Here is a 15832-nt window from a genome sequence, read left to right as displayed (position 1 = left end):
AGCATCATGGTTTGTCCTAGTCTGCTCAGCCACTGTAACAAGTTACCATAGATTAGGTGGCTTCAACAATAAACTTTGTTTCTCCCATATCTGGAGGCTGTTATTCCGAGGTCAGTATGCCAGCATTGGTAAGTTCTTGGTAAAGGACCTCTTCCTGCTTTACAGAGGGCTACTTTCTTGCTGTGGCCTCACCAGGTGGAAAGGGTGAGGGGAAGTCTCATGACTCTTTGTTATAAGGGTACTAATCAGATTCATGAGTGCCCCACCCTCATTACTAATTACCTCCCAAAGCCCCAATTCTAAATATTATCACATTGAGATATTAGGGGTTAGGGTTTCATGAAATGAATTTTAAGGGAACATAACATTCAATTCATAACATGGTTGGAGTCAGCCAGCTGGGCCTGATCAGAAAGAATTCTGAAGATGGTGACTACAACAGAGACTTTGTAGAATGAAAAGGGATGAGGAGAAAACAGCAAAATGGACTCTAGATGTTATCAGGAGGCTGAGGAGTGATGCAATAAAATGTCACAATCCCTAACCTTGATCTGAGCCGATCTGAGACCCCGAACCTATTTCCTGGAGGAGAGGACAGGATCCCAAGACAAAGGACACTGAAACCTTGGGACAAGGATCTTCCAGTCCTCCTCTTACGGGACCTCTGCTCATTGACTTGGTATCAGTGTCTTGGGGAAATGAGAATGCCCAAACTATTTGATGACTAGTGGAATCAGGATCCAAGTTGGCAGTGACAGCAGACACTGGAAAGACATCAGAGTTTCCCTGTTAAAGTAGGGGCACGAGGAATCCAGATAATAAATGCAGATCTCGCCCAGGTGCAAAAACTTGGGGTCTTGCATTTGTTTTCAAATAAAAGTAAAGCTCGTCTGAGGACTGGAACCACTACATATGTTTCTATGCAACTCCTTAACGTACGTTTAGACACAGATGTACTAAAAGTATCTTCTGGAAAAACAAAAGGTTGATACATGCATGATTGTTTTTAATTGCCAGAAGTCCATGAACACTCCAAAGATTTGAGGCAACAGATAGTTTGGATTTTTGGTACCAGATTAAGGTCTCTAAGGTGATTTAAAAGCTAGCAAAACAACAGAAACTTTTCTGGTGAAGTCTCTTCTCTGTGACCTCATATGTCACAGTCTCTGTGCCTCTGTGAGGATGTTAACATATCTGCATGGGAAATTTTAAAATGCTCCATCCAACCATGGCTTCAAGTGTTCGGAAGAAAGAATAACTTTGTTTTTTTTTTAAAAAAAAAAAAAGAAATCATTTAGTAATAAATATATGACCAATAAATAATAGGGTTTAATGGAAAGCAAACTATTCTATAAAAATATCTCTTCCCATTGAGAGCTGAAATCAGATGTTCTAATCCTTGAGAGACACTCTAGATTGAAGAACAAAAAGAAAAAGGCTTGACTACTTTAGATTCTACATGTAACTGATATCATACAGTACTTGTTTTCTCTGTTTGACTTATCTCACTTAGCATATGTGCTCAGGGTCCAGCCACATGCTATCTTATGGCTAAATAATATTCAATTGTGTTTTTTTAATTCATTCATTCATTCATTCACTCATGGGCATTTAGGTTGTTTTAATATCTTGGCTTTTGTGAATAAGGCTGTGATGAACATGGGAATGTATATATCTCTTAGAAATACTATTTTCGTTTCTTTTCACTTTTTAAAAAAGCCAACATGTATTGATCACTTAATAGGAAATGAAAGGCTCTCAAAAATAGTTAACAATTTATTCACATATCTATTGTCATACTTAATAAAGTATACTTAGTTTCAATTATTTGCATCATTTGCTAAATTCTTATTTTTGCCCTGGATTCTGTGAAGAGAGAAAGACAAAGATCATGTCTTCCTGCAGTTTATAATCTACAGGTGCCTTACAAAATAAATAAAAATAAATAGCATTATTTCAGGAAGTAATAAATACTGTGACTATGTGTTTCCATTGTGCATAGTGATTAAGACTCACAGTAGAAACTAGTAGTCCTTCTTTAAGTTTAGTTCCAATTTAATTCTAATTGCCTGGAAATGTAACTACTTATTTCTTGAGGAAGCATTCATTATTGAGTCATAAGAACCAAGCATGCTAAAATTAAAGCATAATAAGTCCCAGGGTTTATGGTGATGAAAAGAATAAATAAATAGATGGATGTTTTGATGAATGAATAAGTGTAACATTTGTTTATTATTTAGAAGGGTGGTAATATTTTTCCTATTACTCAGTCAAAAAAGTAAGGACTTTTGCAGAGAATGTGTGTCTAGGGAGCGATGGGACTAAACAGAGACAAATTCCTTGGTAGAAGGATTATATTAATAGACTGACACTAGGCTTTCAACAGGATCGGGGGATGCAAATACAATGTGCAAGCTCTCTCACATAGCAGGGCTTGGGGTTTATAACTCTGAACCCCAGAGTCCCAGAGTGAAGCTAGTGCAAAGGTTTCTGACCTTACATAGATAATCAAAGTGATTTTTTCATCTTAGGTCTGAGTGATTATCAGAAGTAAATAAACTTGTTAAAAATAAGCTCATGAGATTTTTCTCAGTCCTTTGTCTCACAGACGCTTTTCTCTGTTTCCATCATACCAATATCTGATGTGGACATCATTGCTGGTCTTCACCTGGTTTGCTCTGAGATCTATTCTGTTCCTTTTCCTGCTGCTCCCCATTGCAGTGGAAATGGTATCTGCAGCACCATATCCCACCTCTCTGTCCAGCTGGCTTCCTGCTGGGTTCAGCAAATATAGGAGGCACTGGGTGAAAATTGCCAGTGGAGAGGAAAGGGCAATTTGGGATTCCCCCTTCTCATACACCTCACGTTGTATCTGGGAACGGGTTCAACACCTCCATTGCTTGATCTCCCAAAAGATAGGCCCTGTGTAATATCACTTTCTGCTATGAAGCCCAGACCCCTGCACTTTTGTATCATCACTTGTCATTTATTGTTCCAGCCTTAGGTTGTTGCTTCTTCATGCAGCGACTTAACCTTTCATGCAGTGACTTAGCACTTAATTTCATGAACCTCTTTTTGGTCTCAGTTCCTCTATCAACTGAACACATGGATTATGTTTCAACAAACTGAAGTGGTTTCTGTTTCCGTGACTGTACCATGACTGACATATCAACTCTGAAATTTTCTTTCTAAGTAGCTTTTTTTTTGGAAGTGTGTCTTCTCTACTCAACAGCTATTGGAATGGAATCCTTACTTCAGCCAATAGGATCCTATCTCCTAACCATCTTTTCTGAGCCCACTTGTCCCATTCTGGACTGAATATGGTGCCCACTCTTTGCCCAATTGATTGGTCTAGAAAAAGTCCCTGGAAAACATGAGTTAATGAATCCCTTCCCTGATATATTTTGATTAGGAGAGGCTCCAGTCTCTCTTTGTTCCTACTAAGTATTTATTATATATAAAATGCAGAGACTATCAAGTACTGTTTTCCTTCCATTATAATACTTAAAAGTTTTTATCGTGGTGAAATATACACAACATAAAATTTACCATTTTGGCTATTTTAAAGCATACAATTTAGTGAAATTAAATATATTCACACTGCTATGCAACCATTATCACCATCCATCTCCAAACTTTTTAATCATCCCAAACTGAAACTTTGTAGCTATTAAACAATAAGTCCCTATTTTTCCCTAGATTACCAAGTCCCTGGTAATCACTTGTTAATTTTATGTTTCTATGAATTTAACTACTCTGGATAACATAAATGGCACTATACAATATTTCTTTGTCATTGATTTGTTTATTTTACTTAGTATAATGTTCTCAGGTTTACTTATGTTTATTTATGTAGGATGTGTCAGAATTTCCTTCCTTTTTGAGGCTGAATATTATTCCATGGCACATATATACTGCATTTACGGTTAATGATTAAAAATGTTGAACAAATTTTCATTCATCTGTTGATAGACAATTGGGTAGTTTCTACTTTTTGGCTATTATGAATAATGCGGATATGAACACTGCTGAACAAATATATGTTTGAGTTCCTGCTTTCAACTTTGTTGATATATAACTAGAATTAGAATTGCTGGATTCAATGGTAATGTTATATTTAATTTTCTGAGGAACTGCCATATTATTTTCCACAGTAGCTGTGCCACTTTATATTCCCAACAGCAGTGTACAAGATTTTCAATTTCTCCACCTCCTCACCAAAACTTGCTATTTTTTTTTTAATAGTAGCCATCTTAATGGGATAAAAGTTATCCCATTATGGTTTTGATATACATTCCCCTAATGATTAATGATGTTAAGCATCTTTTCTTGTATTTATTAGAGATTTGTATACATATTTGGAGAAAGTCTATGCAAGTCCTTGCACACTTTTAAGTTGGTTTTTTAGTTGTTGATGTTGAGTTGTAGTTTTTAAATATAATCTTAATCTTAATATCTTATCAAATTTTTGATTTACAAATATTTTCTCCCATTCTGTGAGTTGTCTTTTTACTCTGTTGATGATGTCTTTTGATGCACAAAAGTTTTTAATTTTGATAAAGTCCAATTACCTATTTTTTTGTTTGTTGCTCACACTTTTGATTTTATATCCAAGAAATCATTGCCAAATCCAATAGAATGAAGCTTTCTCTCTATATTTTCTTTTAAGAGTTTTTATAGTTTTGTCTTTTATGTTTAAGTCTTTAATCAATTTTTAGTTTATTTATTTTTTTTAGGTGAGGCAATCCTTGGTTGACCTCACAGATTGCAAGGACCTTGTCATCTTACAATCCCTTATTTTTTTTATTTTTTATACCTACAGCACTTGGTCTTCCTAGGTGGTCTTCCATCCAAGTACTAACCAGGCCTGACCCTACTTAACTTCCAAGATCAGATGGGATTGGGCTTGTTCAGGGTAGCATGGCCATAGACAGTTAATTTTTAAATATGGTAGAAGGGTCCAACTTCATTCTTTGACATGTGAATATCAGATTTTCCCAGCACCATTTATTGAGAAGACTGTGTTTTCTCCCATTAAATGGTCTTGTCATTCTTATCAGAAATCATTTGACCATATATGAAAATGTTTATTTCTAAACTCTATTTTATTCTATTCTATTGATCAATATATCTATCTTTATGCTAGTACCACACTGTAGCTTAATAAGTTTTGCAATCAGAAAGTGTGATATTTCCAAATTTGTTCCACTTTTTTAAGGTTTTTTTGTTGTTGTTTTGTTTTGTTTGTTTGTTTGTTTGTTTGTTTTGGTCTTGTTGGGATCCCATGAAATTCCATGTGAACTTCAGGATGAGTTTTTCTATTCCTCCAAAACACATTGTTGGTATTTTGATAGGGATTGCACTGAATCTGTGAATTACTTTGGGTAGTGTTGACATTGTAACAATATTAAAACTTCTTATTATGAACACAAATGTCTTTTCATTTATTTGTGTCTTCTTTAATTTCTTTCAGCAATGTTTGAGGTTTTCAGTGTGCAAGGCTTTCACCTTCTTGGTTAATTTTATTTTTAAGTATTTAATTCTTTTCCATCCTATTGTAAATGAGATTATTTTGCTTAATTTCCTTTTTAGATTACCATGTTATTATGTAAAAATGCAGCTGACTTTTGGGTGTTGATATTTTATCTTGCCATTTTGCTGATTTTCTTTATTCTAATAGGATTTTTTGTGTGTGGAATCTTAGGGATATCTACATATAAAATCATGCCATCTGTTAACAGAGAGAATTTTATTTCTTTTGAATTCTGAATACTTTTATCTGTTTTTCTTGCCTTTTTACACTGGCAAGAACTTCCAATATGATGTTAAGTAGAGGTGACAAAAGTGGAATTTGTTGCCTTGTTCCTTATTTTAGGGGAAAAGTTTCAATCTTTCATCACCGAATTTGATATAGTTGTGAATTTTTCATGCATGGTCTTTATTATGTTGAGGAAATTTTCTTTTATTTCTTGTTTGTTGACTGCTTTTTATTTTAAAAGTGTTATTTTTTTTAAAGCCTTTTTGTGCTTCAATTGGATAACCATGTTTGCTTTTTCTCCTTTTTTCTGTTAATGTCGTATATTACATTGATCCATTTTTGTATTTTGAACCAATAAGATGTAATCAACATTTGTAGAATACCTCACCAAAAATAGCAGAACACATTCTTCTTAAGCTCACGTGTAACATTCACCAAGAGAGATCACATTTTGGGACATAAAGCACACTCTAACAAATGTAAAAAAAAAAAAAAAAGAGAGACCTTAAAATGAATATCTCAGATCACAATGGAACTAAGCTAGAAACCAATAACAGGATGATAGCTGAAAAATTCTAAAATATCTTGATATTAAACAATACATTTTTACATACACACAGATCAAACAAGAGAAACTAAAAAATATTTTAAACAAAATGGAAACAAAAACACAACTTATCGAAATTTGTGAAATACAGTAAAAGTTGTTGAAGAAGACTTGTAAGATTTACTTTTGCTCTAATATGTCATTTTATGAAGGCTGTGAACTAAATATGGAGAGAGGGGCTAAGGAGACACTGAGTGGCTCTTTGGGTGTTTTAAAAACTCATCTGAGTGGAGAAAATATCCATGCCTTTTCCAATTAATCTTTTTAGCCTCAGGTAGTTGTTTTGAGAGATTCTGAGTTCCTCAAGAGCCTTCAAATGAGGGGACAGGGCCTAAAGGCAAGTGACTATACAGAGTTAGGGGACTGAAGTGGGAAGGGAAAAATCTGGCAAAGGTGGATCGAGGGATGGAGTACATGGTAATTTTGAAGGGAGACATATTAATAACCCCAGGTCTTGGACTAGCCGGTACCTCTTTCCATTTGAGTTTTTAACTGCCAGAACGAAAGTGTTGCATGGGCTAGAAGTGGGAAACGGGAGTGCCTTACCTAGTAATCCTTGAAATACTGAGCAGACTCACTCAAGTTTCTCTGATTTTAAATTATATTGAAGAATTTAGGGAGGAGAATGGAAGGGTCTACCTCTACCTATTATGATGTTCTATTATGGCTTCCACACCCCATTAATGCTTGATAGCAGCTAAATTTCTTGCTCACAAAGAAAAGGAATCCTGTCCACTAATTGGCTTCAGTTTTCAGTAAGATGGATGCTAGGTTGAAGAGGACAGTGAACTTAGGGAAATCAGAGAAAGCCATTAGAAAACATAGGTGTAAGGGAAATGAATAAGAGGACTTGTGGAAGGAGTCCTTCAGGAGCTTGGCAAATTTTAGTACCCTAATTTATGAGGTTACTGGGGTAGTTGGGCTAAAAATGAAATTGTGTTGAGCTTTAAGGAATTCTATAGAGATATTGGAGGACTGAAAGGCAAATGATGAAGCAAATTATCAAAACCTACCACTGACAATTTTGGGTGAGTCTGAGGAACAAGGTGAAAAATGAAGCTATGTTAAGGGTAGAATGCATCACATCAATATTGATGAGAAATGTGGTAGGATGTCCTTCAACTAATACGCATAACATTGCCTTTTGAATTTAGTGGGAATTAAGAACATGAAACACCTGCTTCCTCAGAGAAGAGCTAATATATCTCCTATGAAGAGGGTATTTGGGTTTTTTCCCCTCCTTTTGAGGGCTGGACATTCCCAAACTTGATGCCCTTTTTCTTTACAATAGCAGCAAGTATCTGGGTCAATGGGGGCCTATATTTTGGGTCCTGTCTTTATTTAAGCATTTCTATTTGTTTTAATTGTCAAGCCATGAGCTTGGGTTGTACAATTTCTGTTTTATTAGAAATGCTACCCTAATAGTGCTGGGCTAATGTCTGAAGTTCAGACATCTCAGCATTTTACCAGCAGACATTCGTTTGTAGTGTCACTAAGCTCAAGACTTAGACCACTCAAAAAGCTTGTGGGTAGAGCAAAGGCTATTTGGGAATTAAATTCAAGCCTTGAGTGCTCTTTCTAAATAGTTTCTAATCTATGGCAATAATTTGCCACAGTTTCATCTTTTAGTTGTTTACAATTTTGAATACATGATTGATCAGTTTTAATGAGGTAAACTCTGAAGTGCCTTCTAAAAGTTTTTCTGTAACTCTTGCACTCTGACTGGACTCAGCAGTGATTTGAGATCCCTTAAGGTTTTCAAGTCAGTAGATTATTTAGCTTTCTTAAACCAAAAAGAGCCATCTTCCAATCCCACAAATAAGTGGATAAGTTATATAAGTTAGGGAATCTCAGAGACCAATCATTCGAGACATCCTGAAATGTTCAATAAATTGCTTTCTTTCTTTTTGAGAACCGGGTAAATCTTTACCTATGGATTTGAACCAAGACCAAAGTTTACATGTTACTTCTTCAGTTTAGTCTTGGTTGGGATTAGGTGGTGGGAGTGACTGGAGCATCATTTCCAGAAAGGGAAGATCCAACAAATTTAGTCATCAAGGGAAACTGAAGAGCATGAGAGCATTCTGAGAGGGGAAGGAAAAGGGAGAATGGAGAGGGGAGTATGGAGGCACTGCAGGAAGAGGTGCAGGGGATTGGGTTTTAGAGGAACAAGAGGGATCTCAGGGTCTGAATTAGTGATCTCGAAAACTTTTTGTTCCAGGGTTCCTCTAAAATGATAAAAGGTAGCTCACAGTTAACATAACTAAATACACAATACAGAGATGTACCATGAATAGGCAGAAGCAAAAACCAAAGAGAGCAGGTGACGATCTTCCAAGTCTTTAGACACAGAATTATTAAAAGCGTATTAAAAATACTTAATTTCTCTATGTTTAAAGAAATAAAAGACAAACCTGGAATTATCTGCAGGAAATAATAAATTACAAGATTACATAATGTATTTGAAAACAAGCCTATTAATCTTTTAAGAACAAAAATTCAAATAATGAGGGAGATGGGGAGCACCGCACAGGGAATGAAGTTAGCATTGATATGATGGCTACGTGGAAGACCAAGGGAGGGAGGGATCGTTCTATGAACTATGTAGATGTCTAACCAATGTATTGTATACTTGAAACTAATTTAAATAAATACATTTTTAAAAATTCAAATAATTAAATGAAAAACTCAAAGCATGGGTTTAGAAGTAGATTAGACCCAACCGAGGAGAGATTGAGCTGGACTACAAATCAGAAAAAGCAATTAAGGTAAAAGGTTAGTAATAGAGAGGATAGAGCAAGGCAGTCTAACCAATATGTAATCAGAAGTAGTAGCTGAGGAAAGAGAAACGGGATAGAGGCAATATCTGAAGATACAATGTCAGGAAATTTTCTGGAACTTTAAAAATTATCCATGTGCAGATGCAAGCTTTAATGAAAGTTAAACAACAACAAAAAAAATGTCAATCCACTTCTGGGTAATCAGAGCAAAACTACGGCGTCCAAATGAGAGTGTCTTAAAAACGTCTACAGAGCAAGAGTATACTTCCTTCAAAGCAAGGCGTAGTGAAAGCTGACTTCTAGGTAGAATCAATGGTAGTTAAGAGAAAGTGCAGGTGAAGAAATAATTGTCAAACTAGATGCATGCAGAAAAAACATTTCTAAAAATGTATGCAAATTTTAATTTTGGAGGAGAGTCTACCACAAGCAGATTGACTCTAAAAAGCTTCTAAATATTTTACTTTAAGCAGAAGTAAGAAGATCCCAACTAGAAAGTCTAAAATACAAAGCAAATGAAGATACAACACAGGAGTAGATATGTGAAACAATCAGTAAATATCGAGAGCATGAAACAATTATAATAATGTACTCTGGGATTTAAAAAGAGAAGATAGAATTAACATGAAATAATTCGAGAAGAGTGGGGGATATAGATCAAGTGTTCTAAAGTCTTTGAAATTTTTTGAAAGGTAATTTTGAGTTGCATGGTTTAAGTCTAAATATTGTCATTTATAATGTAAACAATTAAAGAACAGAGAAATTTTTAAATTACCATTCTAGAAAAATGTAAAAATAATTTTAACACATCTCAGTAAGTCAGAAAAAAAAAACACACCAAAAATGTCAGTAAAGTTAGAATATATTTTAAAAACGTGATGGAGAAAATTTGCCTAAAGCATTCAGATAGAACCCTACACCCAACAATAGTAGAATACTTATCTTTTTAAAGCACACTTGGCACCTCCACATGAAGTTTACATATACTAAACCACAAAGCAGGCATAGTAAGATCATAGATCAGATTCCCAAGAAGCAAAATTTCAGAGATTGATTCATGTGATTTATTGAGAGAGTGCTTTCAGTAGAAGGGGCCTGTGGGAAGCAGGAAAGGGTAAGAAAATAAAAATTGAAGAAGCTGCTGTCTAGGTGGAAACTGGCTTCAGGCTGGTCCCATGGGATCTCTGTAGCACAAACAACAGCAGAGTTGATCCCTTCTTGAAGCAAAGGGACTGGAATCTGTACCACATGTTGGGCATTGTCGGGGGGCCATAGTCTTAGGAAGAGCAGCTCCCGTTCAGTCAAGGGAAATTCTCCAGAGAAGAGGGCTAACCAACCTAGTTGTTACAACCAAATGTGTCTCCAAACTTTGGCAAATGTCACCTGGGGGCAAAATCACCACCTTTAGGTGATACAGAGCTGAAAAAATTAAAACCAAATCTATTCAGTCACATCCCAATCTCATGATAGGTGTTTCAGGGTCTAAATAACCAAAAGACCTAGAATAAAAGCAGAGAACAAGGAGCCACTTATCAATGTCTAAGGAAGACATCTTCTTTGTCTTAAAATATGTTTAAATTGCCTATCAGTGGAGAAAATAAAAGTAACAAGATCCAACCCACTGATTCATGCTGTACTTCCTCGGGTCTCTCAATTTTTTTTCTTTATCAATTGGTAAGGATTGGTAAGGAAATAGAACTTATTATATTAATTTTTTCAATAATTATTCTTTTATTTTTTTACTCAGATTGATTTTAAGAAAATAATTCAGGATGGAAACATGTGGAGTGAGAGACGTCCTCAGATCTCTCCCCTTGAAACAATAAGCTGAACATCTAAAATGCAACAAAAAACAACCAAACTGCACACCAGCATGTCTGAGCTGGTGGGATCTGCGCATAAGAGCTACCACAGGTCAGAACCCCAGGTGTCAGGTGGTGGCCTGGGAGAAATAAAGAAGCTGCCTCTCACAACCGCTGGAGCTCCCTGCAGGAGAAGGTGAAGGGGTGAAGGTACGGGAACTTCCTGAACAGCCCTGCCTGGGACTGCTGTGAGCAGCCTGTGCTGGCGGAAGGGCCCAGTCATCAGGGTAAAAGAGAAGTGGGACGAGACCGCAGAGAAACAGCAGTTGATTTTTACCGGCCCCGGTTGCAAAATCGAGGCTAAGCCGCAGCCCCCAATAATATGGCTTTACTTCTGGACTCTCGATTCTGTTCCACTGGTCCGTGTGTCTATTTTCCTGCCAAAATCATGCCATTTTGATTACTGTCTCTTTGTAGTATAATTTGAAGTCGGACAGAGTGATGCCTCCAGTCTTGTTCTTTTTTCTCAGGATGGCTTAGCAATTCAGGGTCTTTTGTGTTTCCATACAAATCTGATCATTTTTGGTTCTACTTCTTTAAAAAATGCCAATGGGATTTTGATGGGGATTTGCATTAAATCTGTATAATGCTTTAGGTAATACGGTCATTTTAACTATTTAGATTCTTCCAATTCAAAAATATCTTTCCATTTCTTAGTATCTTCTTTGGTTTCTTTTAATAAGGTCTTGTAGTTTTCATAATACAGGTCCTTTACGTGTTTCGTTTAAATTTATTCCTAGGTATTTTATTTTTGTTGTTGCAATTGCGAAAGGAATTATTTTTTCAACTTCTTTTTCTGATGCTTCAGTATTAAAGCAAAGGAACACTATGGATTTTTGAACATTGATTTTGTATCCAGATACTTTACTGTATTTGCTTGTTGTTTCTTGTAGTGTTCTTCTGCAGTCTTTAGGGTTTTCTATAGAGAGAATCATGTTATCCGCAAATAGTGACATTTTGACTTCGTTTCCTATTTGGATGCCTTTTATATCTTTCTCTTGTCTGATTGCACTCACTAGGACCTCCGATGTTATACTGAATAACAGCGATGATAGTGGACAGCCTTGCCTTGTCCTGATCTTAGAGGAAAGGTTTTTAGTTTTTCATCATTAAGTATAATGTTGGCTAAGGGTTTGTCATAGTTGGCCTTTATTATGTTAAGGTACTTTCCTTCTATACCAATTTTGTGAAGTGTTTTGATCATAAATAGATGCAGTATCTTATTGAAGGCTTTTTCTGCATCTATTGATATGATCATATGATTCTTATTTTTTAATTTGTTTATGTGGTGTATCACATTAATCGATTTTTGTATGTCGAACCATCCCTGTGCCTCTGGGATGAAGCCCACTTGATCGTGGAGTATAATCTTTTTAATATGTTGCTGTATTCGGTTCTCTAGTATCTTATTTAGGATTTTTGCATCTGTGTTCATGAGAGATATTGGTCTGTAGTTTTCTTCTTTTGTGTTATCTTTATCAGGTTTTGGTATCGGAGTAATATTGGCCTCATAAAACGAGTTGGGAAGTCTTGCCTCCTCTTTGATTTTTTGGAAGAGTTTGAGGAGAATAGCATTTAAATCATCTTTGAATGTTTGGTAGAATTCACCGGTAAAGCTATCTGGTCTGAACTTTTACTTTTGGGTAGGTTTTTGATGATTGTTTCAATTTCCAGACTGCTGATCGGTCTATTTAGATTTTCCAGTTCTTGATTCAGTCTAGAAAGGTTGTATTTTGATAAGCACTGGTCCATTTCTTCTAGGTTATTAAATTTGGTGTTATATACTTTTTCATAGTATTCTTGTATGATCCTTTGTATTTCTGCAATATCAGTCATAATTTCTCCTCTTTCATCCCTGATTTTGTTTATTTGTGTCCTTTCTCTTTCTTCTTTAGTGAGTCTAGCCAAGGGTTTGTCAGTTTTATTAACCTTGAAGAATCAGCTTTTCGCTGCATTTATTTTTTCTATCATTTTTTTGTTTTCAATTTCATTTATATTTGCTCTAATTTTGATTATTTCTTTCCTTCTGCTGACTTTAAGCTTCATTTGTTCTTCCTTTTCTAGTTTTCTAAGATGAAGCATTAGGTTGTTTATTTGGGGCTTGTTCTTATTTTTGAAGAGAGGCCTGTAATGATATGAACTTTCCTCTTATGACTGCTTTTGCCGTGTCCCAAAAGTTTCGATATGTTGTACTCTCATTATCATTCGTTTCTATGTATCTCTCGATCTCCCTTTTTATTTCTTCCCTGACCCAGTTATTCTTCAGTAGCATGTTGTTTAATCTCCATGTATTTGTGGTTCTTCCTGCTTTCTTTTTGCAGTTGATCTCTAGTTTCAAAGCATTATGATCAGAGAATATGGTTGGTATGATTTCAATCCTCTTATATTTGTTGAGGCTATCTCTGTGTCCCAGTATGTGGTCGATTCTTGAGAATGTTCCACGTGTACTAGAGAAGAATGTATAAGCGACTATTTTGAGATAGAAGGCTCTGTAAATGCAATTATGTCCAGTTGGACTAATGTGTCATTTAAGGATGTTATTTTCTTATTGATTTTCTGTTTGAATGATCTGTCCATATGCGACAGTGCAGTATTTAGGTCCCCTACTACGATAGTGTTTTGGTCTGTTTCTCTCTTTAGTTCTGTTAGTAATTGCTTTACATATTTCAGGGCTCCCTGATCGGGAGCATAAATATTAATAAGTGTTATGTCTTCTCGGTGCATGATTCCCTTTATCATTCTGAAGTGTCCCTCATTATCTTTCTTTACCTTTTTTATTTTGAAATGTCTATTTCGTCTGATATTAGTACCGCTACTCCCGCTTTTCTCTGAATGCCATTTGCTTGAAATATCATTTTCCACCCTTTTACTTTGAATGTATATTTATCTTTGGAGCTGAGATGTGTCTCCTGGAGGTAGCATATGGTTGGGTTTTGTTTTTTGATCCATTCTGCAACTCTGTGCCTTTTTATTGGTGAGTTCAATCCATTTACATTTAGAGTGATTATTGAAATATGAGGTCTTCTTATAGCCATTTTATCTTTTGCTTTCTGGTAGCTCAGTGTTTTCATTGCTTCTTTGTCCACGTGTTTCTATTTTCTTTATTTTGGTTGGCTTTTGTGGGTTTTGCCTCTGGATCTTCTTGTTTCATGTTATATATTTCAGTTCTGAATCTTTGGTGTGTGGTTACCATTACAAATATATAAAGGATAGCTATACATATACAGTCATCTTCTGCACGTGATTTATCTCCATTCCCCTTTGCAAATTTGGATCTTTGAATTCTCTCCTTTTCAGGCATTGTTGTCTCAATTTGTTTCTCTGTATGCTGAACGTTCATTACTATCTTGTTATAATAATTCACTTCTTATTATTTAAGCTATAATACCCTGCTCTTAATAAGGATTGCACTCCTCTGCTTCTATTTGCCTGAAAGTCATTTACTCTTAATTATGTATTTTTGTTGTTGTTGTTGTTTTGTTTTAGGTGAACTGACCCCTTTCAGTATTTCCTGTAGTATAGGCCTCGTAGTAGAGAATTCCCTCAATTTTTGTATGTCTGGAAAGGTCTTGATTTCTCCTTCATATCAAAAGGAGAGTTTAGCTGGATATATTATTCTAGGCTGGTAGTTCCTTTCACTTAATAGTTTAAATATTTGGTTCCATTCCTTTCTGGCTTGTAAGGTCTGTGCTGAGAAGTCCAATGATAATCTAATGGGTTTTCCTTTATGTGTTATTGTTTTCTTCTCCTTGGCTGCCCCGAGAATTCTATCTTTGTTGTTGATTTTTGATAACTTTAATACAGTATGTCTTGGTGAAGGCCTTTTTGGGTTGAGATAATTGTGTGTTCTGTTGACTTCTTGAATTCCAAGCTCCAGCACATTCCTTAGATTTGGGAAATTCTCATCCACTATTTGTCTGAGAATGCTTTCTAGTCCCTGCTCCTTTTCCTCGCCTTTGATAATGCCCATTATTCTTATGTTTTCTCTCCTGATGGTATCAGATAGTTCTTGAATTTCTCTTTCATTATTTTTCATTCTTCGGTTTCTCTCTTCTTCCTTCTGATTTATTTCTACATTTCTGTTTTCGACATCACTGATCCTTTCCTCCATTTGGTCAACTCTATTTCCCAAGCTTGCTATTTCATTTTCCAACTCTTGCGGTGTGTTCTTCATCTCCAGAGTATCTATTCTGTTCTTTTTGAGGGTTTCAATCTCCTTGCTCTGATCATCTGGTTGTTTTTTCAATTGCTGAAATTGTTGATTTGTGTTGTTTTGGATCTCACTGAGTTTTTTCAGAAGTGCCATTCTGAAGTCTCTGTCATTTAAGTTGCATATTTGTATGTCTGTAAGCTTATTTTCTGGAGATTTTTCTCATTCTTTCTGAGATGCCTTGTCACCTTGATTGTTCATGGTGTTTAATGGACTATTTCTTCACCCGGGCATTAATAGAAGTGTATTCTGTTGTTTTTCCAGAAAGAAGATTTGTTCAAGGTTTCTTTTTAGTGTGCTGCAAAGAAGGCGCTCTTCTTTTGGTTTTCAGTAGGTGGCGTCTAAGCCTCTAGGATCCCTAGCAGTTTCGGGTAGTGATTGCTCAGATTCCCCTGGGGGTTCTTGGTGATCAGTCTCAGAGGGTATGCTGGGAGGGGCCTTCTGGTTTGGAGGTTGAGGGCTGCAGCTAGCCTTGGTTTTGCAACCGAGGCGGGTAAAAATCAGCTGTTGTTTTTCTGTGGTCCCGCCCTTCTTCTCTGTTTTCTGCCCTGAGACTGGGCGCTCCAGTCGGCTTTGTACAAGCCCTGGCACTTCCAGGCAGGGTTGTTCAGGAATGTC

The 15832-nt window shown here is 36.0% G+C and overlaps 1 pseudogene; it reads right to left on the bottom strand.

The window, feature by feature from the left end:
• Positions 1-4813: 4813 nt before the first annotated feature.
• LOC111736887 lies at positions 4814-4932 on the bottom strand (annotated as a pseudogene).
• Positions 4933-15832: the final 10900 nt, after the last annotated feature.

Source organism: Pteropus vampyrus, unplaced genomic scaffold, assembly GCF_000151845.1.
Source record: "Pteropus vampyrus isolate Shadow unplaced genomic scaffold, Pvam_2.0 Scaffold22, whole genome shotgun sequence".
Taxonomy (NCBI): Eukaryota; Metazoa; Chordata; class Mammalia; order Chiroptera; family Pteropodidae; genus Pteropus; species Pteropus vampyrus.
Note: the sequence above shows the minus strand (reverse complement) of the source record. Positions and strands in the feature narration are given on the sequence as shown.